The sequence below is a fragment of the Octopus sinensis genome, linkage group LG5 (genome assembly GCF_006345805.1).
Source record: "Octopus sinensis linkage group LG5, ASM634580v1, whole genome shotgun sequence".
Taxonomy (NCBI): domain Eukaryota; kingdom Metazoa; phylum Mollusca; class Cephalopoda; order Octopoda; family Octopodidae; genus Octopus; species Octopus sinensis.
In genome coordinates this window covers 30,283,264-30,306,980 of record NC_043001.1, presented here as the reverse complement: position 1 = coordinate 30,306,980, position 23,717 = coordinate 30,283,264, and the positions used below count along the sequence as shown (strand labels likewise).

General features: G+C 39.0%; 1 long non-coding RNA gene across 2 annotated transcripts; it reads left to right on the top strand.

The window, feature by feature from the left end:
• The first annotated feature begins 913 nt into the window (after nt 1-913).
• On the top strand, nt 914-11,870 carry LOC118763609. Of its 2 annotated transcripts, XR_004999366.1 has the most exons (3): nt 914-2,476; nt 7,517-7,627; nt 10,731-11,870. It is a non-coding gene; the product is annotated as an uncharacterized LOC118763609 (long non-coding RNA). The 2 variants fall into 2 exon arrangements; XR_004999365.1 differs by lacking the exon at nt 7,517-7,627.
• Nucleotides 11,871-23,717: the final 11,847 nt, after the last annotated feature.

Genomic DNA, 23,717 nt, shown 5'->3' with positions numbered 1-23,717 from the left:
GTTGTCCAATTCTTGAACAATTTTCCAGTCTATTGTTCTGAACTAGTATTTTATTGAACACTGAAAGATGGAATCAAAGTTCACAGCAGGATTTGAACCCTGCACATAAAAAGTTCAAACAAATATTCAATGCTTTTAAGTTCTTGTTTACCACAATAACTTTTGATGAGTGCCAATCAAATTTTTTAACAGTATGCTGATTCTTCAATCATTTTGACAATACTTATATGTAGGAGTGGCTGTGTGGTAAGTAGCTTGCTTACCAACCACATGGTTCTGGGTTCAGTCCCACTGCGTGGAACCTTGGGCAAGTGTCTTCTATAGCCTTGTGAGTGGATTTGGTAGACGGAAACTGAAAGAAGCCCGTTGTATATATGTATATATATATATATATATATATATGTGTGTGTATATGTTTGTGTTTGTCCCCCCAACATTGCTTGACAACTGATGCTGGTGTGTTTATGTCCCCCGTAACTTAGCGGTTTGGCAAAAGAGAGTGACAATAAGTACTAAGCTTACAATGAATAAGTCCTGGGGTCGATTTGCTCAACTAAAGGCGGTGCTCCAGCATGGCCACAGTCAAATGACTGAAACAAGTAAAAGGAGTATGTGTGTGTTTAGGTGCATGTATAGCTATGTGGTTAAGAAGAAGCTTGCTTCCTAGCTGTGTGGTTTTGAGTTCAGTACCACTGCATGGCAACTTAGGCAAGTGTCTTTCACAGCCCCTGGCTGACCAAAGTCTTGCCTATGGATTTGGTAGGTAGAAACTGAAAGCTGTATGTATGTATATATATGTGTGTGTTTGTATAAAGGTGTACATATGTCGCTATATGTATATATAAATCAAAAATACAGGGCTTACAAAGAATAAGCCCTGGTGTCGATTTGCTTGACTAAAGGCAGTGCTCCAGCATGGCCGAAGTCAAATGATTGAAACAAGTAAGAGTAAAGAGTATATATATATATATATATATATGTTGTTATCAGGCCGAATATGCTTGATGCATGTTCAAACTGGGGAACAGGCTAATCACTGCATTTTGTCCTGGAGAATATATCTTACTTGTAGACAAATGGTGTGTATACACTTAGATCAGCTTGCAGCACCACCTACTTAGACTTTGAAGTGCTAGCATTTTGGAGTAGTTATCTCCTTTTCAGTGACAGACACTAGACAGACTATGCTATGAGCCGACTGAAGAGATTGACTCGATGCTTTTCCAGTCACCATACAGTGACTGGTAGCGTTATACATGCATCAAGCATATTTGGACTGATAATAACATTACAATTCTACTTATCACTGCTTAGCGCTCCCTCTCCATAATATGTATATATATATACATACACACAAGATGTACCTGTGATACGTTGGGTCACAACCAATCCAAGTTAAAACTGTTAATGTGCAGTGGCAAAGGAAAAAATACCATTTTGAACTTTATGCACTAAAATTCTTTAATACAGTTGTCTGGTCTTTGTTATGACAACATTAACATGACCATGTGTTCTTTCTTTGAAAACATTCAAATGGCCTTCAACTTTTTGCCATTCTTTGTTACCACTGTTCCAGGTGAAATACGTGGGTACTTCAGCATAAAGTAATGCTTATGCAAAGTCATTGATGCACAATGAAAAGAATTCTGTCAATGTTGTATCGATCAGTATAAATATGGTAACTCCTGTATCTTTCTATAAATGCCAAAAAAATTTATTACTGCCTCTTAACATTAGTTTTGGGGGTATGTTGGGAGTGAAAACGTTAAATTCTGTAGATGAAATTTTTTGAGATATATTTTACTTGAAAAGATCATCTCAGTTGATATTATCTAGGAGAAAAATTCTTTTTTTTTTTTTGTATTCACACAAGAATACTTTAGTGAAGAAAATTGATATAAGTTTCAGGATATACAACTAAATTGGGTTTTTTGTGAAACTGGCTGAATGGCCAAAAGTATGTTTGATTAATACCATATACTTCTGTCATATGTTGTTTATTGACAGCCTCATTATTTCTGAGCAATATTCTTAGTTCATCTGTTAGATAAACTTGCAGTCTCAATATTGCAGGTTCTCTTTCATGAATTAAAAATCCTAAAATGAATGCAACTGCTTCAGATGGTCCAGTATGCCTACCCATTAGATATTGACTAATTTTGTTATCATTGTTTGAACAGCAGTTTGGTTTTGATTAAGATGACAAACTTAACATAAAGTTTAATATTTTATTTTAAATAACATAATTTTCCCCTTTCAGAAAAGAAAAAAAATCAAGTACCTGTGATTCATAAAAATATAAAAATATTGGGGAAAATTTTTATCTTTCGGTCTATGGCACTCCGAAAGTTGTATTAATGATTAAGGGAAGCAAATAGGAAGTCAGAAAAAAGGACGGACAGTGGTAGCTGCGACAACTCTTTGAAGTGTTGTTGCCACAAATAACATTTTCAACTTGGTTTTTTTACTTTAAGGGGTAAATGACATTTTTATTCGTAATCTTTACCATCTTAAAGGGCAGGAAAACAAACTTTTGAGTTTTATTATTTTATATATATATCATCATCATCATTTAACATCCGTTTTCCATGCTAGTATGGGTCGGATGGTTCAACCGGGGTCTGGTAAGCCATGGAGGCTGCACCAGGCTCCAGTCTGGTTTGGCATTGTTTCTACAGCTGGATGCCCTTCCTAATGCCAACCACTCCGTGAGTGTAGTGGATGTTTTTTACGTGCCACCGGCAAGGTGCCAGAGGAGGCTGGCAAATGGCCACGATCGGTTGGTGCTTTTACGTGTCACCGACACGGACGCCAGTCAAGCAGCGCTGGCATCTGCCATGTTTGGGCAGTGCTTTTTATGTGTTACCGGCACAGGTGTCTTAACTACAATTTCCATTTGATTTTTATTTTGATGTTGGTGTTGACGTACTCGACTCAATAGGTCTCCTTGAGAACAGCGGGTCACTCTACGGTCCAAGGTTAGCACAGCAGGCTGTCCTGCGAGCCATTTGTCGGGTCTTCACAGTCACAGCATATCTCAGGGGTCTTGGTCTTCGTCATTTCCTCTGTGAGGCCCTACGTGCTACCGGCACGGGTATCACAACTACAATATCCATACAATTTTTATTTTGATGTTGATGAACTTGACACACACATATATATATATAATTAAGGTGGCTAGATGCAATCTAAAACCAAAAACGAAATAATTCCCTGTCACTAAAGTGATCAAGGGTGCAGAGAGCACTTGCATTGCTATGAATATGTCATAGACACTTTAGCTACAGAAAGCACAGTCTATTTGGACAGGGGAGACGATCTCCTCAGTGCAAGCAAGATGCTTTAGATTAGCATATTAATTTCGTTTAGAAATTAATACTCATCAGTGATGCTTACTCTATTGCGAGTTGCTCCCAGCACCCTTGGTCACATTAGTGATGGGGAATTATTTCTTTTTTGGTTTTAAACTGCGTCTAGCCACCTTAATTATTTTATAATTTTCACATTACCATTTTGTGGAATCAGCCACTATGGTATTTTCTATATTACTGACAGGCAAAAATTTAGCTTCACCATGTGCAATGGAATAAGCATTACTGATGAGCATTAATTTCTATATGAAATAAGCATGCTAATCTAATGCACCTCACTTGTGGTGGGGAGATTGTCTCTGTCATTTCAAATAGAACGTGTGCTTTCTATGGCTGAATAGTCTATGGCTCATTTGTAGCAATGGTGGTGCTCCCTGCATCCTTGGTTACTTTAGTGACAGTGAATTATATATATATATATATATATACATATATATATATCATCATCATCATTGTTTAGCGTCCGCTTTCCATGCTACCATGGGTTGGATGGTTCAATTGGGGTCTGGGAAGCCAGAAGGCTGTACCAGGTTCCAGTCTGATCTGGCAGTGTTTCTACAGCTGAATGCCCTTCCTAACACCAACCACTCCGTGAGTGTAGTGGGTGCTTTTTATGTGCCACTGGCACAGGTGCCAAATGATGCTGGCAAACGGCCACGATCGGTTGGTGCTTTTTACGTGCCACCGGCACAGGGGCCAGGCGGGGCTGGCAATGGCCATGATCGGATGGTGCTTTTTATGTGCCACAGGAATGGAGGCCAGTCAGGGCGGCGCTGGCAACGGCCATGTTCAGATGGTTCTCTTACGTACCACCAGCACTGGTATCACAGCTACAATTTCCATTGTTGTTGATCGATTTCGATTTTGATTTTGATATATATATGTAAGTGTGTGTACACGCACACACACACACATAATGTGCAGGTGTGGCTATGTGGTAAGAAGCTTGTGTTGGTCAGTGTTTTTTTTTTTTTTGCACTGCTAGGAGTCATGACACCCAATGTCATGAATTATTGAACAAGTGAAGCACAACTACAAGGTAAGACATTTGTTTTTTGGGGATTCAGTGGGGGTTTGTTGCTTGTGTTTAATTATTTTGTCGAACAAGAAATCTCCACTGAGTTCTGGACATTTGTCTGCCTGTAGTTGTGCTTAGAAGTCTCACTTAGTGGTGAGAAGTGTGTTTTGAGAACTTATTTTTTACCCATTTTTTGGTGAAATTGTTGTGTGTGCCCTGGATTACCAAGTGGATTACTGAGTTGGCCAGAAGTACCAGGATAACCAGAAGAATAGTTTGCTGTGTTTTTGAACTGTTGCTTGTCTTCTTCCTTCTTTCGTGCATTTTTTTGTTTTTTTAAATCTGTGAACTGTTGTTTTCTGTGAATTTTTTTCTCAAAAAACATAGCAAGAAAGATAAACAACTCTACGTTGGAGTGGGAGGTTGTCCCACCCAAACAGTGGATGAAAGACTTTGAAGAGAGGACGGTGGTGTTAAGGACTTACTCAAAGTTGCTGGACACCATCGCTCTCTTTAAAAAAACAAAAATTGAAAAAGTGTTGGCAAAGTATTTGCCAACTATTAAATTCATCTCCATTGGGGTCAAGTATGCAGTGGTGTGGTTGCTATTTGACACCCCTGAGGAGGCTTGCAAATTTGCGAGCCAGCCCTTAGAGGGCGAAGAGATTTTGTTTCTTCTCACGTATTGTGGGAAGAAGTTGACAAGAGCTTGGGTCTGTGGGTTGCCACCCTGGATAGAACCCGAGTGGATAGCGGATACTATCTTCTGGGGTCTGGGTGGCAGCGGATCCAAGCTGCTTAATGTTAAAATTTTGCCAGCGGCTGATTGGGTTGGGTCAAAAGCTGTTTTGACCCTGTGGACCCAATCAGCCAAGAATCTGGTCTTTCCAGATTTTTTGAAAATGGCCGGTTGCAGGTATCCAGTTATACTTGAGGGACGCCCCCTCCCCAAGTGTCACCTGTGCCTGGAACCAGGCCACATTAAAAAGAACTGTCCCCAGTACCAGAGTAGGGTCCTGGAACAGTTGGCAGTGGAAGAGCTCCCCCACCTCTTCTGGAAGGAGAGATGGAGGTAGTTGAGAAGGTAGAGACCTCCCCGAAAAAAAGGAAGAAGGTGGGTAACAATGGTTGCTTACCAAAGGACCCTAAAGCTGCAGGAGTTGAGGGATGATCCTCTGGTTAAAGCAGAGGAACCACCCCCTCCCATATCAAAGATGAGAAAAAAGAAGAAAAAGAATGGGACAGTGCCAGCGGTTAGCAGTACACTGCTGGCATGTCCTGAAACCTTGGTGGGAATTGTGCCATTGATGGAGGAAACTGTAGCCCCTCCCAGTATAATAAATGAGGAATTTGTGATCTTCTTTCTTAAGGGAGGGGCCATAGAGAACTTTGTGAGGAATCTGGAAGGTCGGAAACAGGCGGTCCTGACCTGCATTGAAAGCCCGGACTGGCCTCCACAGATGACTACAGAGGTCATGGCAGAAAATTATTTCTACAGGGTGATAGATTCCTTTACTAAGGATGAATACAATTGTCTCTTATGGGGCCTCACCTTGTGACTGCAGGCAGTAAGAGACTTAGTCGGGGAAGTAGAGTAAGAGGTTTTTGTGCCTCAATTTGAATTTGGTGAGTTTGGTAAGAGGCTTAGTGCCTCAAGTTGAAAAAAATGATTGTATATGTTTGCTAAACTTTTGTGAGATTTGATTGGTAAGAGGCTCAGCGCTTCAATTTGTAACTGTTAAAGAGGTTCATTACCTCGTTTGTGGTTTTTCAAAAAAAGAACAATGTTATCAGGAAGTAACAATCGGTGGGCATTGTCTGTGTTCAGCCCTCAAGCTTCCATCTGTATTATGCCTTTATGGCAAATGTAATGAAATGAAAAAGCTTGTTTCACAACCATTTGGTTCAATCCCACTGCATAGCACCTTGGGCAAGTGTCTTATACTGTAGTTCTGGGCCAACTAAAATGTCCCATTGTAGCTCCAAACTGACAAATGCCTTGTGAGTGAATTTGGTAGACGGAAACTGCGTGGAAGTTCATAATGTATAAAAGTGGATTTGATTGACAGAAACTCAAAGAAGTCCAGCATAGGTGTGTATGTGTGTTTGTCCCCAGTTTTACGTGACCACTGGTGTTAGTTTGTTTACATCCCTGTAACTTAATAGTTTGGAAAAAGAGACCAATAGAATTAGAATCCTGCTTTTTGTGCTTACTTTTCTGTAATTTGAGGGTATGCCCTGCATATCTTCACCATTATGTTTCTTTTCCAACCAGGTTAACCCTATATCTCCTCTATAGCAAGATTCCTATTCCTGTCCCTTTAACCACTCATTACTTGTGGCAGTTCCACATAGGAAGCACCCTGTACACTTTGTAAAGTAGTTGCCATTAGGAAAGGTATCTAGCAGTCATTCGAGCTTGGTCTAGCCCTCATGCCTGCCAGCTTCTGTTGAATCGTCCAACCCATGCCAGCATGAAAAACGGATCTTAAATGATGATTGTGTGTGTGTGTGCATGTGCGCGCGCATGTGTGTATATATTATATATATATATATATACATATATATGCTGTGACTGCGAAGACCCGACAAATAACGTGAGTTCAAGGCTGTTTCCTGCACCAGCTTCACATAGAAGCTCCAGCCCATCCAAAGTGCCTTGGATCGCAGAACGGCCTGCTATACTTACCTTGGATCGTAGGGCAACCTGCTGTGCTTGAGGAGACCTATTGACTCAAGTACATCAACATCAAAAAATCAAATGGAAATTGTAGTTGTGATACCTGTGGCACGTAAAAAGCACCATCCAAATGTGGTCAATGCCAGCACTGCCTTGACTGGCTTCCGTGCCGGTGGCATGTAAAAAGCACCCACTACACTCACGGAGTGGTTGGCGTTAGGAAGGGCATCCAGCTGTAGAAACACCGGTCGAACCGTCCAACTCATGCTAGCACGGAAAACAGATGTTAAACGATGATGATGATATATATATATATATATTAAGAAGTTAATTATATCGAAGAGTGACCAATGGTTTTGCATCCATAAATTACTTAGCTTTATATACAGCTTATTAGACTCAAATGGCCATGGGCATGCAACCATTTAGAGTGTACTTATTTTTCAGATATATGATCTACTGACAATAGCTGAATTGCTACCAGAACCAGAGATGTTTCAGATATGGAAGCAAGAATTGAAGAGCCTTAAAGTTAACCTAGCAAAAACCAAAGTCTTAGTAAGTAGGAAGGCAGACAAATCGCATATCCCTTCAGGTCGATGGCCCTGCTCAGTCTGTAGAAAAGGCATAGGTAGAAACTCCATAAGATATACCCAGTGTAAGCTATGGACACATAAGAGGTGCAGCAATATCAGAGGAAAGTTAACAGGGAAAGTAGCTTGAGTGTGTGGAAGATGTACAGGTACAATAAACACCAAAAATGTACAGAAAATATACTCCAACTGCCAATGGGGTAAGCTAGAGGTAGTAGATAGCTTCCGTTATCTAGGTGAGCAAGTTAGTAGTGGAGATGGATGCTCTAAGAGCATAACAGTATAAGAATAGGCTGGTCAAAGTTCAGAGAGTTCCTGCCTCTGCTAGCAACAAAGGGTCCCTCAGAGTGAAAGGCAGATTGTAAGATGCCTGTGTGCAAACAGCTATGCTACACTGCAGTGAAAGGTGGCGAGCTGGCAGACACGTTAGTGTGCCGGGCTGAATGCTTAGCGGTATTTCGCCTGTTGTTACGTTCTGAGTTCAAATTCTGCCGAGGTCGACTTTGCCTTTCATCCTTTCGGGGTCGATTAATAAAGTACCAGTTTCGCACTGGGGTCGATGTAATCGACTTAATCCCTTTGTCTGTCCTTGTTTGTCCTCTATGTTTAGCCCCTTGTGGGCAATAAAGAAATATACACTGCAGCGAAACTTGGCCTGTGACAGCTGAGGACATGCGTAGGCTGGAAAGAAATCAAGGCAGTATGTTTTGCTGGATGTGCAATGTCAATGTGCATGTTCAACAGAGTGTAAGCATCTTTAGAAAAAAGTTGGGCAGAAGAGACATCAGATGTGATGTGCAAGAGAGATAACTGCACTGGTATGGTTATGTGATGTGTATGGATGAGGACAGCTGTGTAAAGAAGTGCTAATCTCAAACTGTGGAGGGAAGCTGTGGTAGAGGTAGACCAAGGAAGACATGGGATGAGGTGGTGAAGCATGATCTTTGAACTCTGGGCCTCACAGAGGCAATGACTAGTAACCGAGACCTTCGGCAATTTACTGTGCTTGAGGAAACCTGTCAAGCCAAGTGAAATTGTAGTCGTGGCTGATGCTTGTGTCACGTAACTGGCACCTGTGCTGGTGGCACATAAAAAGCACCTTTGAGCGTTGGGCCACACAGAGACAAAGTGGCAGGTAAAAAGCTCCTTTCAGGCATTGGGCCTCACAGAGGCAATGACAAATTGAGAAGAAGACCCATCAAATCAAGTAAAATCATAGTTGTGGTAGATACGGGTGTCACACAAATGGCATCCATGCTAGTGGAATGCAAACACACTCATTACATTCTCGGATTGGTTGGTATTAGGGAATCCAGCCATAGAAACCATGCCAAATCAGACTGAAGTCTGGTGCAACCTTCCTGCGTTCCAGTCCAGTCAAACTGTCCAGCCCATGCAGCATGGACAACAGACATTAAATGATGATGATGATATATATACTCTTTTACTTGTTTCAGTCATTTGACTGTGGCCATGCTGGAGCACCGCCTTTAGTCAAGCAAATCGACCCCAGGACTTATTCTTTGTAAGCCTAGTACTTATTCTATCAGTCTCTTTTGCCAAACCGCTAAGTTATGGGGATGCAAACACACCAGTATTGGTTGTCAAGAGATGTTGGTGGGGACGGACACACACACACACACATACATACATACATATATACAACGGGCTTCTTTCAGTTTCTCTCTACCAAATACACTCACAAGGCTTTGGTTGGCCCGAGGCTATAATAGAAGACACTTGCCCAAAGTACCACACAGTGGTACTGAACCCAGAACTGTGTGGTTGGTAAGCAAGCTACTTACCACACAGCCACTCCTGCACCTTATATATATATATATAATCATTTAACATTCTTTTTCCATGCTGCTATGGGTTTGATGGTTTGACAGGAGTTGAGTGTACAAACCATGCCAAGTTATAATGTCTGCTTTGACATGGTTTCTACAGCTGGATGCTCTTCCTAACACCAACCACTTTACAGAGTGTACTGGTGTTTGTACATGATACCGGGACTCGTGAGGTTTTCAAATAACTAGCAAGACAAGACAGATGAGTTGGGAGGTGGCTTTATGCTAGGTGATGAAATGTTAAATTATGGTGGTGGACAGGAACAGGTATCTTGCTGCAGGAGAGATACATGGTTACCTTGATTGGATTAGTGGAGGAGGGTTAAAATGTATCAGGGCATTTCCTTAAGTTACAAGAAGGTGAATAAAGAGAAGTGGTATGAGTGGGTAAGTAAGTTCATGGGAGAATGAGAGGCAAGTAGCAGATGGATAGAGGGAGATGTAGTGAGTGATGAATATGGGTGGCGGCAAGGTTAGTCATGAATATATGAGGGAAAGGCAGGGGAAATGGGTTTGGGTCAGAGAGGTAATAGGTGGCAGTAAAGATGATGTGTAGTGGAGGGTTGTGTGCAAAAGAGATGCACAGTGCTAGGGGAAAGTCAGTGGTATATGGTGGGAGATGGACAGAAGTAATGGGGGTTGGAGGGGCTGCTGCTTGGAAAAGGAGGAGGTGTACAGGTGAAGGGGAGGTGAAAGAAATGTTCAGCAGATATAGAGAGATAAGGGATGATACTGAGAGCGTGTGGAGAAAGTAGGGGTCTCAAAATTACAGAGTTTAATTGCTAGCTCTGTAGTTAAAAGGGTGATGAACTGATGGGTGTTAAGAAGATGAGTTGTGGGGAAAATGGCCTGTGTCAGGAGGTGGTGTTCATCAGGAATGGATTGGGTGCATAGACATGAGTTGTGGGAGTAGAAGGGAGGGTAGGTTGGTTCGGGATAGACTGGATGTAGAAGCATAAAAATACAACGTGCATCCCAGAAGGTTTGAGAGTTTTAGGAGATACAGTTATAACCACCTAGATTATTGTTATATAATTACTATCATTATTATATCATTACTATTATTATTATATCATTACTATTATTATTATATCATTACTATTATTATATCATTACTATCATTATTATATCATTACTATTATTATTATATCATTACTATTATTATTACATCATTAATATACATCTAATAAGCTGACCTGCTAACTTTTATTATTCCAGATTGAAGAGGACGGCTGTAACAGCACTTTGAACTCACCCTACTGAACACTGCTTACCACAGCTGACTAGTTTGCAGAATGCAGTCATGACATGAAAAAAATTTGGAAGCTTGCTACGCAACAAAGTTTTGTGTTAAACAGGATAAAAATGCTACAGAAAGTTATGAAATGCTCCAGCCAGTAATGGATTAACTTGTTTAAGCTAAGCATCTGTTTTTCACTGGTACATTTGTTTTTCACTGGTACATTTGTTTTTCACTGGTACATCTGTTTTTCACTGGTACAAGATGTTCAAGGACAGTTGAGAGGTATGGGAAGGAGTGGGACAAGGAGTGGTTGAGCAATTGATGAAAATAGATGAAAATTGTCTATAATGGCAATAAGCATACAATTTGAAGTTTGTGTAACACAATTATTCATGAAGATCTGAACTTTGAGCAAAGTTCTCAGAGTGTTTGGTGATGAACTAAAAGAAATATGCATTGGTGACAACAGGAGATGGTTGAACTCATTATCTCCAATCCATAAATACTTGAGTCTCTGGTGACCTATAACAAAAGCTAGGTCCACTGTTATGATCTAGAGATCAAGTGCCCAATAGAGGCATCATGGCTCCCCCAGGTCCAAGAAGGCCAGGCAAAGTAAGTCCTCTGGGAAGCTTATGATGATCCTCTTTTTCAATCACAAGAGCATCATCTACATTCACTGAATTCCCTCTGGCCAGACAGACAACACAGAATATTTTGTAGAAGTTTTGAGGAAGTTCAGGAAGAGATTTTGTCACAAAGGGTCAGAACTCTTCCTCTCAAACTGGTGGTACCTACACCAGGACAATGCACCAATCCACAATTCCAAACTGGTAACCAACTACTTGACAGGGACAAGCATCAAAACCATCCATCACCCTCCCTGAGTTTTGTCAAGCTGAGCAAATCCCCAACCATTCCAGTCCATTGTCATATCCTCCATGAAGCTCAAGATCTGGAGATCATTCTTGACCACTTTATATCTCATATTTTCCTGGGTCTTCTTTGTCTACAGGTTCCATCAACATTTAGCAATCAGCACATCTTTATGTATATTTACATATTTACCTTTATATATATTAAATTCAATAATGAATTAAACATTATCGACTGCACATACTTGTCTTGTTTATTTGCTGACTCCCTGTGGTATAGCACCTGGTGGATGACTCCCTCATTATGCTGGGTGCTAAAGCACCTGAAAGTCATAGATAGGTGAGATAATTTGCCTCTGATTGAATTCAGGAGTGATGGATATCGATATTTTGCCATTTTTGGGGCTTATCAACATCATGTACCTGAATTTAACTGGGAATGAACGGAATTGCCAGGCTATCACTATATATAAATTGCGTAAAATCTATTTGCTGGCATGTCATGCTAATGCATACGTATAATTAAATTCAATAATAAATTATAAGCAGAAATAGTGTTGTAAACATTATCAAATGTACATACTCAATGAATGTGTTTTATTTGTTCACCAGTTTGCTGTGGAATAGTACCTGGGGGATGACTCCCTCATTATGGTGGGTGTTGTAGACAGGTGAGACAACTTGCCTCTGATTAAATTCAGGAACGATGGATACTGATGTTTCACCATTTTTTTGGCTTATCAGTATCATATAACTTAATCAAACCAGAAATGAATCGAATCACCAGTCTATGAAAAAAATGGCAAAATATTGGCATCCATCACACCTGAATTCAATTGGAGGTAAGTTGTCTTATCTGTCTATGACTTTCAGGTGTTTTAACACCCAGCATAATGAGGGAGTTGTTCCCCAGGTACCATACCACAATGAACCAGCGAACAAACAAAACATACATTGAGTATGTCTGGTTGATAATGTTAATAGCACTATTCCTGCTTTTAATTCGTTATAGAATTTAATCCTACATATGCCTGTGCTGGTGGCACATAAAAAGCACCCACTACACTCACGGAGTGGTTGGCGTTAGGAAGGGCATCCAGCTGTAGAAACACTGTCAGATCAGACTGGGCCTGGTGCAGCCTTCTGGCTTCCCAGACCCCAGTTGAACCGTCCAACCCATGCCAGCATGGAAAGCGGACGTTAAACGATGATGATGATATGCATCACTGTGGTATATCAGTAAATAGTTTTTACCCAATTTATATATAGTCACAGACTGGTGATTCGATTCGTCCTGGTTTGATTCAGGTACCACCACCACCACCAATAACAACATCATCACAACCACTACTCTTATCACCATGAATGTTATTTTAGCATCCATTTTCCTCTGCTGGCATTATTTAGATGAGTCTGTAGTATGGCACATTGTCATTCTCGGTCCTGTAATTACCTCATCAGTGGGTACTAATATTTTGAGAAATCTGACCGTATTGTTTCTTTGCATAATTTCTATTTTAGTTCTTGCCCTCTTTACTTTTTGAATTCAAATGTATTTAACTTGATTCATCATCTCTCCAGTATTTATACCCTTAATGGATACTAGTTGATTCAATTGATTATAACCTTTCTCAGGTGCAGGCATGGCTGTGTGGTTAAGAAGCTTGTTTTGCAACCACATGGTTTCAGGTTCCGTCCTATTGTAGCCCCAAACTGACAAATGCCTTGTGAGTGAATTTGGTAGATGGAAACTGTGTGGAAGTCCATAATTTATATATGTACATGCATGTTTTTGTATTTGTTCCTCCTGGCACTCCCACTGCTTGGCAACCTGGTATCCTGGTGTTTATTTGCTTACCGTAAATCCTCGAGTATAGTCTGCCCTTGAGTATAATACACAGGGAATTTTTAGGGGGCTGTACTTTTGAAAAACCTAAACCTTGTGTATAATACACACCCCTTCTTTAACATGAGTCGTGTGTAATTAAGCCAGCAGCACCTAGTCGAACAAACACTTCCGCGCATGCGTAATACAATAATGGTGATGTTCTTAACTGTTATATGGGAATGTAAATATGTTTGCAAATTGTTTTTGTTATTCTGTGTTTGCTTTCAGGCTTAGCTTAAGGTATTTTCGCGCCCGACATCACAAAATGTGTCTGAATAAACATTGCCGGACAGCAAATAGTGACTCGGACATTGTTTAGAAAATATTTTTCATTTTTAACCTCGTATATAGTACGCACTAGGGACTTTGACCTTTAAATTTTGGGGAAAAAAATGCAGATTATACTCGAGGATTTATGGTACATCCCTGTAACCTAGCACTTTGACAAAAAGGACCAATATAATAGGCACCGAACTCAAAAATAAGCACAGGGGTCCATTTACTCCACTAAACTCTTCAAGGCTGTGCTTAGTTTCACTGTAACTCAAAGACTGAAACAAATAAAACATGAAAAAATAAAATAAGGAACGAAAAAATACAAGGCCTTGTATCTTTTACTAAGAAACTGATATTTTGTTATATGTATTTTTTTTTTGAAGATTATAATCCTTGTGCATTAATTTACAATTAAACATTGTTCGTAAAGCTTCATAAAATATTGATATTATTTTTCTTAGCAGAATATTTATTGCAAAAAATACTTATTTTGCCATTATGTTTTTCAGAATTTTTAATAGAATTGTTTCATTTAGCATCTGGATTAATTAAGCTTAATTATTTTGGTTCATCAGTACAATTTGATAATTATTTATATTAAATTAGTAATCTTATTGTTCTTAGATATTATTAAATATGAATTGACATGTATTTTTGAATATATATATATATATACTTTATTTAAAAGCAGCAGAAATATAACAAAAGCTGTTACTCAGAGTTTACTCTGAGTAACAGCTTTTGTTATATTTCTGCTGCTTTTAAATAAAGCATATTACTCTACCTCTGGTATTTGAGTACTCTTTTTTCCACCTTGTTTCACATTTATGTGCTTACTCCAGTATATATATATATATATGTATATATACACACATACATACATAAGCACATTCATACAAATACTTGTATGAATATATGTTATTATAGCCTTACACATATCGCGTACTAATGTGTGTGTGTGTGTGTGTGTGCATATATGCATTTTCTAAGAAATATATTTCTATTTCTATCTATTGTGATTATTTTCATAACCAGAATCATGATAATTATGCAAAGAAAATTTTTTTGCTTGTTCATTTCGTAATGAAAAAATTCCTCTTATACTTCTTTTACTTGTAGAATTGGAATCCAAATGTATTCCCTCTGAATTTCTTGGAAGTGCAATTTTAACATCTTTGCTAATTGCTTTTATATTTCTTCTGGTAATATTATTTGATTCAGGAATAGTTTTTAATATGTAGACATTTGTAGTCTTTGGTTCAATTTTGTTAGTATGTTTTAAACCAAGGGAATTCAAAATTTTCGAATTATTTTCAAGATTAAGTAATGACTTTAATGTAGAATTATATTTAACAGGAGGTTTACTCAATAACGTTTTATCTTGGTTGTAGTTTCTATACGGGTTATACGACACTTTACCTCTTTTGGTCGTATATATCTGGTTTGCACCAATTGATACTGTTCCTGAAATACGAGTTTCATATCCTGATGGTGGCTGCTGATAAAGATAATGTAGTCCTGGTTCTACTATGTAAGGTCCATCTCTAGTAACTGGCCTTTCAAAATTCATTACTGGTATTTGTTGAAGTATGTAAGGTCTAGGTTGTTGTATACTAAAAGGCACAGAGGGATTGTAAAGTATTGGTGATAACTTTCTAAAACCTTCAAATGGTACATTTTTTCCAGCATAATGATACAAAAGGTTATGTTGAAGCAATTGTAGCAGTTTGTTTGGTAATCTAGAATAACTTTTACCATTTTGTCTTAGTGTGTAAAACTTGTATTCAGTGGAAGGTATAGTATATCCATTATTTGGCATTGCATATACATTTGACTTTATACCAATATTTGTATTTGGTATTTTGTTTCTGTCTTGAGAGTGTGACATTTCTGAATTAGTTATTGTTTGTAGATGAGATGTGTCTTTCTTTGAAAGTGTTCTAAAGTCATTATCAAGCATCTGTACATGAGATTTATAACCAGAAAATGGAAGTGTTAAACTTCCTTTTGGCTCATGACTCGATTGCTTAAATGCTGGAATTACTGAATTGATTAAATTAGGTATGTTGTTTCTCAGAGCTTTTGGTTTTTTAAGAGGTGCAGATGCGGAGGCATAATTGTGAAAAAGAGATCTTTTAATGATGTTCTCCCTCCTTTGTTGGGTTGATGATTGTTTTAAACTCTTTGGATTCTCAGAATTATTTTGGTAGTTTGAAGACATTTGAACCTTTTGCATAAATATACCGTTCACTGGTACTGCCAAGTTATCTGAAGGAAAATGAAATAATGACTTTATCCAATAATGATAAAAGATATATAAGTTAATAAAAATTCAGAAAAACTACATGTATTTCTAAGGAAACCAAAATATGAGTTTCTTGTGCTAGTTTACTAAATACAAAGTGAAGCATTGAAACTCTTGCCAAAGCCAGAGCCAGATACAATATTTTATTTCTTTGACTAATTTAACCAAAATATTGGCTTGAGTCTGTTTACATTTTTGGACTGGTATCTTATCATCTAGTTTTAATTTAATCTTTATTTTAAAATATTTATTCCAATAATCCATTTACAAATATCTATATTTCTAATTCATGCGACTACGAAAAAATGAATGTTAAAACCAAAATAAAAAAAAAAACATTCCTTTTATGTGTGACATTCTCAGGAGATAAATTAACTAATTTTCCTTTAGGAACGAAGTGGTCAAGATACATATATTCACCTGGGTAGTATGTTAGTCTATCACAATTTTTACTTATTTGAAGGTATCAATACCACCATGACTGATATCAAATCTACAGTGGAGAAGGCTAGCCACTGGATTTGGTTAAAAAGAGATGATGAGCGATGGCTAGAAGGATATTGAGCTTTATTTGATAACCAGCTGATCTAGCAAGTGGGGCCTCATATCAGTGAGGGGGGTCAGTGCGCATTGATGCCGTTGAGAAGTAGGCCCCGAAACGGTGCGCATTCTCTCCTGATGACCCCATACAGTTGCTGGCTTCCGGTATGTGGAGTTTTTGACTGGTAGCACTTGCATGTGCAAGTTGTTTGCAAGACATACAAGCTGACACATTTGCTGATTGTTCACTACTTCTATTGCCAAATAACATTCCGATATATTTTCACATATTGCCAGTTTTACGCTTAGGTGCATTGGACCAAGAAGAGTTAAAAATCGTTGTCAGGGACATGGGGCTGCATAAGTGGCAAAATGGATATAAACTTTTAAACTAGAAGGCAGTCAGCCCTGTCAATACAACCAATTGCGACTCTCCCACAGATGAAGCAAATAGGTTATTAAGAAGGTTTAATAAGTTCATTTAGCAAGTATTTTGTGGCTGGATACTCACTTTTTCTAATGCTTTATCTTAAAGTATGATATACATATGTGTATATATATATATATCTACATTCCAGTCAGGAGATTTAAGGCAAGCAGAATAATATATATTATCCAAGAATATGATGTAATACTGGTGACTGAGACTGAAGCCTTCACCTCTTCAGTAATATTCTGGTCTGTTGAGTTAGCAGCTAATGGAATAAAGAAAACAAATTCTAATTATATACAATCTGTAGATTGTAGTAGCAAAGCTTATTTTTAAAATCTCAGGATATGGATGCATTCAAACAAGAGTTGATGTAAACTTCTGATTGGCTCAGTCTACAAGGCAGCTTCAGTTCTTTGTTGCATCACTAATGTCTCATTCCAGAATGGAAAACAGACATAAAATGATGATGTTTTATTTCTAATGCCTTTAAGAAAGAAATGAGCATCATTAACATCTTAATAATAATAATGAAATTATTGTATACGGTGCTCAGGTGCACTGCATCTTGTTCCTGCTCTTTAATATGCATATGAAACCTTGTACTTATGAAAGAAACTACTTCTTCCCAATGATTTATTAATTGACTAGCAATGCACCTTGGCATTGCCTGGGTGTTATGACCTACAACCACGTTGAATTATTTGTTCCTTTCTTATGGGCAGTATCAGCACACAAGGAGTATGAAGCAAACAACTCTTCTGTATAAACATGTTTTTCAGTCATTTTCTGATGAATAATGCTGCAGTTTCTGTCTACCAAATTCAGTCACAAGTCTGTGGTTGGCCTATGGCTATAGTAGAAAACACTTGCCCAAGGTACCATGCAAAGGGACTGGACATGGAACCATGTGGTTGGGAAGCAAACTTCTCAAACACACAATCATTCTTGCATCTAATATGTGTGTGTTTACATTTGTTGGTAAATCGCATATTGTGTCCCATCATGCCTCAAAGCTAGCAGTTCATCAAGCAGAGAATCTATAAAATAAATGCCAGATTGAAATATGTACTGAGGTCAGTATGATTAATTAAATTTTGAAGGTGATACCCGATCATGGTGACAGTTGAAAGACTGAACCCAGTAAAGTAATGTTTAAAGACTTTATGGCTTCAAATTTAAGGTAATGGATTACTAACCACAAGATAATGAGTTCAAATCTTTGTACTGAACTTCCACTCTATATGATAACAATTTATGTACATCTCAGTCTACTTGACTTCCAAGAATGAACAATTCAAATTTGAAGTTGAATAGTTTGCAGTAAGAAAGCTGTCCAGATTTCTCAAAAAATTATTGTGCAAAATATTCTGAGAAAAAGTATTTTTTTCACCACAACAAAACACACACACACACACACACACACACACACACACACACACACACACACACACACACCCAGTGTGTCTGTGGTAAACAATGTGATATGTCTGCTACATCTGGGCTAAACAAAGCGCAAACATATTTCACATTAAAAGATTGTCTACTAAAAACTACTAATAAAGTTGACAGTATATCTTCGAAATTTCATTCCCAGGTAAAACTCCATGTATTTTAAACATTTTCTCATTATGCTCTAAGATATAAAGAGTTGCCTGCCTTAGCTAAACACCGCCAAATTGGTAACCCAGTTTTTGAATCCATAAGAAACACATACACACACACAAACTTTGTTTTATATATTAAGACTAGCTATTTTGACCCATGCTTTGCTTGGGTTTTGGTGGTGATGGCAACCAAACGGTAGCCCTGAGCGACTTGCAACCCTCCTCACACCATTGCCCACCCTATTTAACCCACCCACCCATGTAAATTTTGAGACTAATCCGACCCCGTCTACCGCCCCTTAAACTGTTCCCATCCCAAAATGAGACAAATAACCAAGAAATCAAACAACTTTTTGGCATTTCAGTTTTATAGATATTTAATAAATAAAGCATAAAGTATAATAGCCATCCCAATATGGCTAACCACTAAGGGTGGGTGTTACTGTAAACCGGTGATTACCGTGCGTTGACAAGAGGCAAATACCTCGAAACTGCAATCCGTGCATATCACTTAGGCTTACGAGAGAGGGATGACCTCCCTTTGCAAATACCATAAGGGCACAGATAGTGTGCCTAAAGCCAGCTGGAGACGATGATCTCCTGGGGCTAAAAGCTACAGTAACACCCACCCTTAGTGGTTAGCCATATTGAGATGGCTATTATACTTTACGTTGTCGAGCGGTTACTGTTTACATCTCGTTCAGAGATTTATTATTGATAAATAAAGCAGTATTCATTTATTTTGATGTGAATTACCAGTTTTTATACTTCAAGATACAAAATTTAAGTTTACTCTGTAGTTTTTAGCTCATATCCATGGCATTTGTATCTGATGCCCATTTCATACCTGTCTCATATGCTCAGTAAATTTTTGTTCTTTGTGTGCTAATACATATCCTCCTCCTCCTCCTCCTCCTCCTATTCTTCTTCTTCCTGCCCTCCCTCTCCTACCCTCCTTCCTTTCTCCCCTCTCCTCCTCCTCAGCTTTGCCTTTTCTTCTTCTTATCCTCCTTCCTCCTCCTCCTCTTCATCTTCTTTCCCCGACTCCTCCTCTTCCTCCTCTTCATCTTCTTTTCCCGACTCCTCCTCCTCTTCCTCTTCCACCTTCTCTTCTGCTGCTTCCTCCTCCTCACCTCTCCTCCTCAATCCCCTCCTCTTCCCCTCCTCTGCCTCTTCTTCTCCTCTCCTCCTCCCCTTTCTTTTTCCTCCTCTTCTTCCTCATACTCCTCCATTTCTTCCTACTCCTCCTCCCCTCTACTTCCTCCTTCTTTTCTTCTTTTTCTTCTTCATTCTCTTCCTTATCTTCCACCTCCCCCTCCTCCTCTTCCACCCTCTATTTCTTATTCCTCCTACTCCTCTTCTACCTCCTTCTCTTCTTCCTCCTTCTCTTCTTCCTCTCCCTCTCCTCTATTTCTTCTTCCTCCTTTTCCTTCTCTATTTATTCTTCTTCCTACTCTTCTTCTTCATCCCCTTCTCTCCTTCCTCCTCTTCTTCTTTTTCTTCTTCCTCCTCTTTCTCTTCTTGTTCCTCCTACTCCTCTTTTCCTCCTCCTCTATTTCTCCTTCCTCCTACTCCTCTTCTTCATCCCCCTTTTCTTCCTCCTTTTCTTTTTCCTCCTCTTCCTTCTCCTCTATTTCTTCTTCCTTTCTCCTCTTCTTCTTTTTCCTCCTACTGTTCTTCCTCCTTACCTTCTTCCCTCCCCTCCCCTCCTCCATCCCCCCTCCCCTCTTCTCGAGAAAGAGAGAGAGAGGGTGTGTGTGTGTGTGAGAGAGGGAGGGTGTGTGTGTGTGTGTGTGAGAGAGAGAGAGAGAATCAGCTGTGTATCAAACTTTTCTTCTTCTTCTTCTCCTCCTTCCAAGTATGTACACTTGATAGGCTAGTTACTGCAGTATTTGTTCCAAGATAACATCACATCAGGAAATACTGTGTTAAAAATACAATAAACATCAGACCGGGTGTGTGAAAATTCATCCCTGCAACAGATACTGCTGGGTATAATACATGGGGTATGATACATCAACTGCATACACCTGATGTGTGTGTGTGCGTGTGTGTATGTGTGTGTGTGTGTATGTGTATGTGTGTGTCTGCATGCATGCATGTGTGCTTGTGTATGTATGTATGTATATGTACATATGTATGAAAACTCAACTTACGTTTTTGTGGTTTAGAGCCAGCTGCTTCCTGTTTTAATTCAATCTCTGCTACATGATGTTGGTTTGAAGATGGTTTCCAAATCTGTCTATTATTTCCAGTTTCCAGAAAAGTCATTAAACCCGTCTGGGGGTTAACTGGTATTGATTTGAATTTGTTTTGTAGTTTTGTGTGTTTTGCTCTTAGTGGTATTCCATTCTTTGCTTGGGTAAATGTTCCATACATTTTCCTTACTGATATTTCAGGTAAAAGTGTTTGCGTGGTACTTAGTGAGTTTTGTACTATTCCCAAATTTAGCCTGTTTGGCACTGTTCTTTGCCACATTTTAGGATTTATTCCTTGTGATAACGTTGGAATTATTACTAATCCTCTCATATCTGGCATCATTCGTGATGTTGTATATTGTTCTGCATTTTGAACAGTTCCAGGTAACATCACTGGTACAGTTCTCAGCAAATTCCCTTGTATATTTCCTGAGGAAATTTGTTGCCCATGTCCACCAAACTTTTGTTGTCCATTTGCAAGTAATATCCCTTGATCAATTCCAGATAACACCCTTTGACCATTTTTTGGTAATATCATTTGTCTGTTTCCTAGTAAAGCTCCTTGAATAGCTTCTGGCGACACACTTTGCCTACCTCCCGTAAAGATCACCTTCCCAGGATTAAGTGAGATCCTTTGCACATTTTTTGGTAAAATTCCATATCCTGTTCCTGGTAATATCCTTTCCCTAGTCCCTGATACCATTGATTGTCCAGTCCCAGGTAAAATCACATACCAGTTTGCAGGTGACACTCCTTGAACAGTTGGGAGTAAGATACTTTGCCTATTTGCTGGCAACATCCTTTGCCCACTTCCAAGTGATATATCTTTTCTAATTCCAACTAAGATCCTTTGATTAGTGCCTGGTAGCACCCTCTGCCCAGTCACAGCTAACATCTCTTTCCCAGTTCCAGGTAAGATCCCCTGTTTGTTTTGTGGTAAGGTCAGTTGCAAAGTTTCTGGAAAGGTCCCTTTAACAGCTCCAGGTAACATCCCTTGCCAATTTTCTGCTAGGGTCCATTGGAGGGGTCTAGGCAACTCTTCATGCTCAATTACAGCTAAACTCTCTTGCTGATTGTTACCTAAGCTATGAACAAATTCAGGATACATCTGCTTAGTTCCAATGAAGTTATTTTGAACATTGTCTGATGAAATCATATATCCAGTTTCAGGTGAAATCCCTTGATGATTTCTTGGTAAAATCCCTTGCACAGGTATAAGTAACACATTTTGCCTATTTCTAAGTAAGATGCCATTAATATTTCCAGTTAAATCCCTCTGCATATTTTCATTTAATAGTCTATGCTCAACTTGTGGTAAGACCCCTTGTCCAGTTTTAAGTAACATCCCTTGTCTAGTTCCAGGTACCACTACTTGTCTATTTCCAGGAAAGATCCATTGACCATTTTCTGGTAACACCCCTTGTCCAATTTTAGGTACAGTCCAATGGCAATTACCAGGGTAGATCTCTTTAAGAGTTCCTGGTATCATCACTGGCTTAGCTGGAGGTGGTATTTCTTTCACTGTTCCTAATATTGTCCCTTGTACATTTCCAGGTACCACAACTTGCATATTTTTAGGTATGTTTCCTTGCAAATTATTTGGGAACCAGCTTTGACTATTGCTAGTTAATATTGTTTGCACATTTCCTTCTACTACCCCTTGCTCAGCTACAGGTAACAAACTGGGCACAGTTTCAGGAAAATACTCTTGCCTTGCTACAGGTAATATTTCCTTTATACCTCCAGGCAAAATGATTTGCTCTACTGGTAAAATTCTATGTCTGGTACCATTTAACCTTTCTTGTACATTTTCTGGTAATATCTGTTGTCCAGTTACAGGTGACACATTTTGTCCATTTTTAACTAAGGCCTTTTGCAAATATCCTGCAAATGTCTCTTGTCCAGTTCCAGGTAACATACCTTGCCTATATCCAAGAAGGAATTTTTGTTTCATTCCTGGTAATGCTTCTTGCACAATTCCAGATGAAGTTCCTTTCCCAGTTGCATTTAACATCCCTAGCCAATTCCTAGGTAACATCCATATTACATTTCCAGGTAGTGATCCTTGTTCAGTTGCAGGTAAAATTACTTGCTCATTTTTAGGTAAGATCCTTTGTGCACTTTCTGGTAAGTTCCCCTGTACAAAGATACCCTGTCTTCTTCCTGGTAGCATTGCCTGTTCAGTTCCAGGTAGTATCCCTTGCCCAGTTCCAAGTAACATACCTTGACCTGTTCCAGGTAATACCCCTTGCTTAAATACAGGTAACATCCATTGCTCAGTTACAGGCAATATCTTTTGCTGAGTTCCCTGTAACATCTGTTGTCCAGTTCCAGGTAATATTACTTGCACAATAACAGGTAATGTTTTTTGTGGAACTGCATGTATCATCCCTTGCTGAGTTCCCGGCAACATCCATTGCTTAATTCCAGGTAACATCTCTTGCCTAGTTGCAGGTAACATGCCTTGCCTCATTGCAAGTAACTTCACTTTCCCAGCAGGTAATATCCCTTGCCCAGTGTTAGGTACTATTCTTTGCTCAGTGTCTGATAATATTCCTTCAGTAGTTCCAGGTAAAATCACTTGCTCATTTCCAGGGAACATTCCTTGACCAATTCCAAATAACATTCCCTGTTCATTTGTTGGTGATATCCATTGGTGAGTTATTGGTAACATCCCTTGTTGAGTTTCTGATAATATTCTTTCTACAGTTCCAGGTAATATCTCTTGCTTAATTCCAGGCATTATCCCTTGCCTAGTTTCAAGTAACAACTCTTGCTCAGTAGATGGCAACATCACTTGCTCACTTCCAGGTAACATCACTTGCCCAGTTCTGAAAAGTATC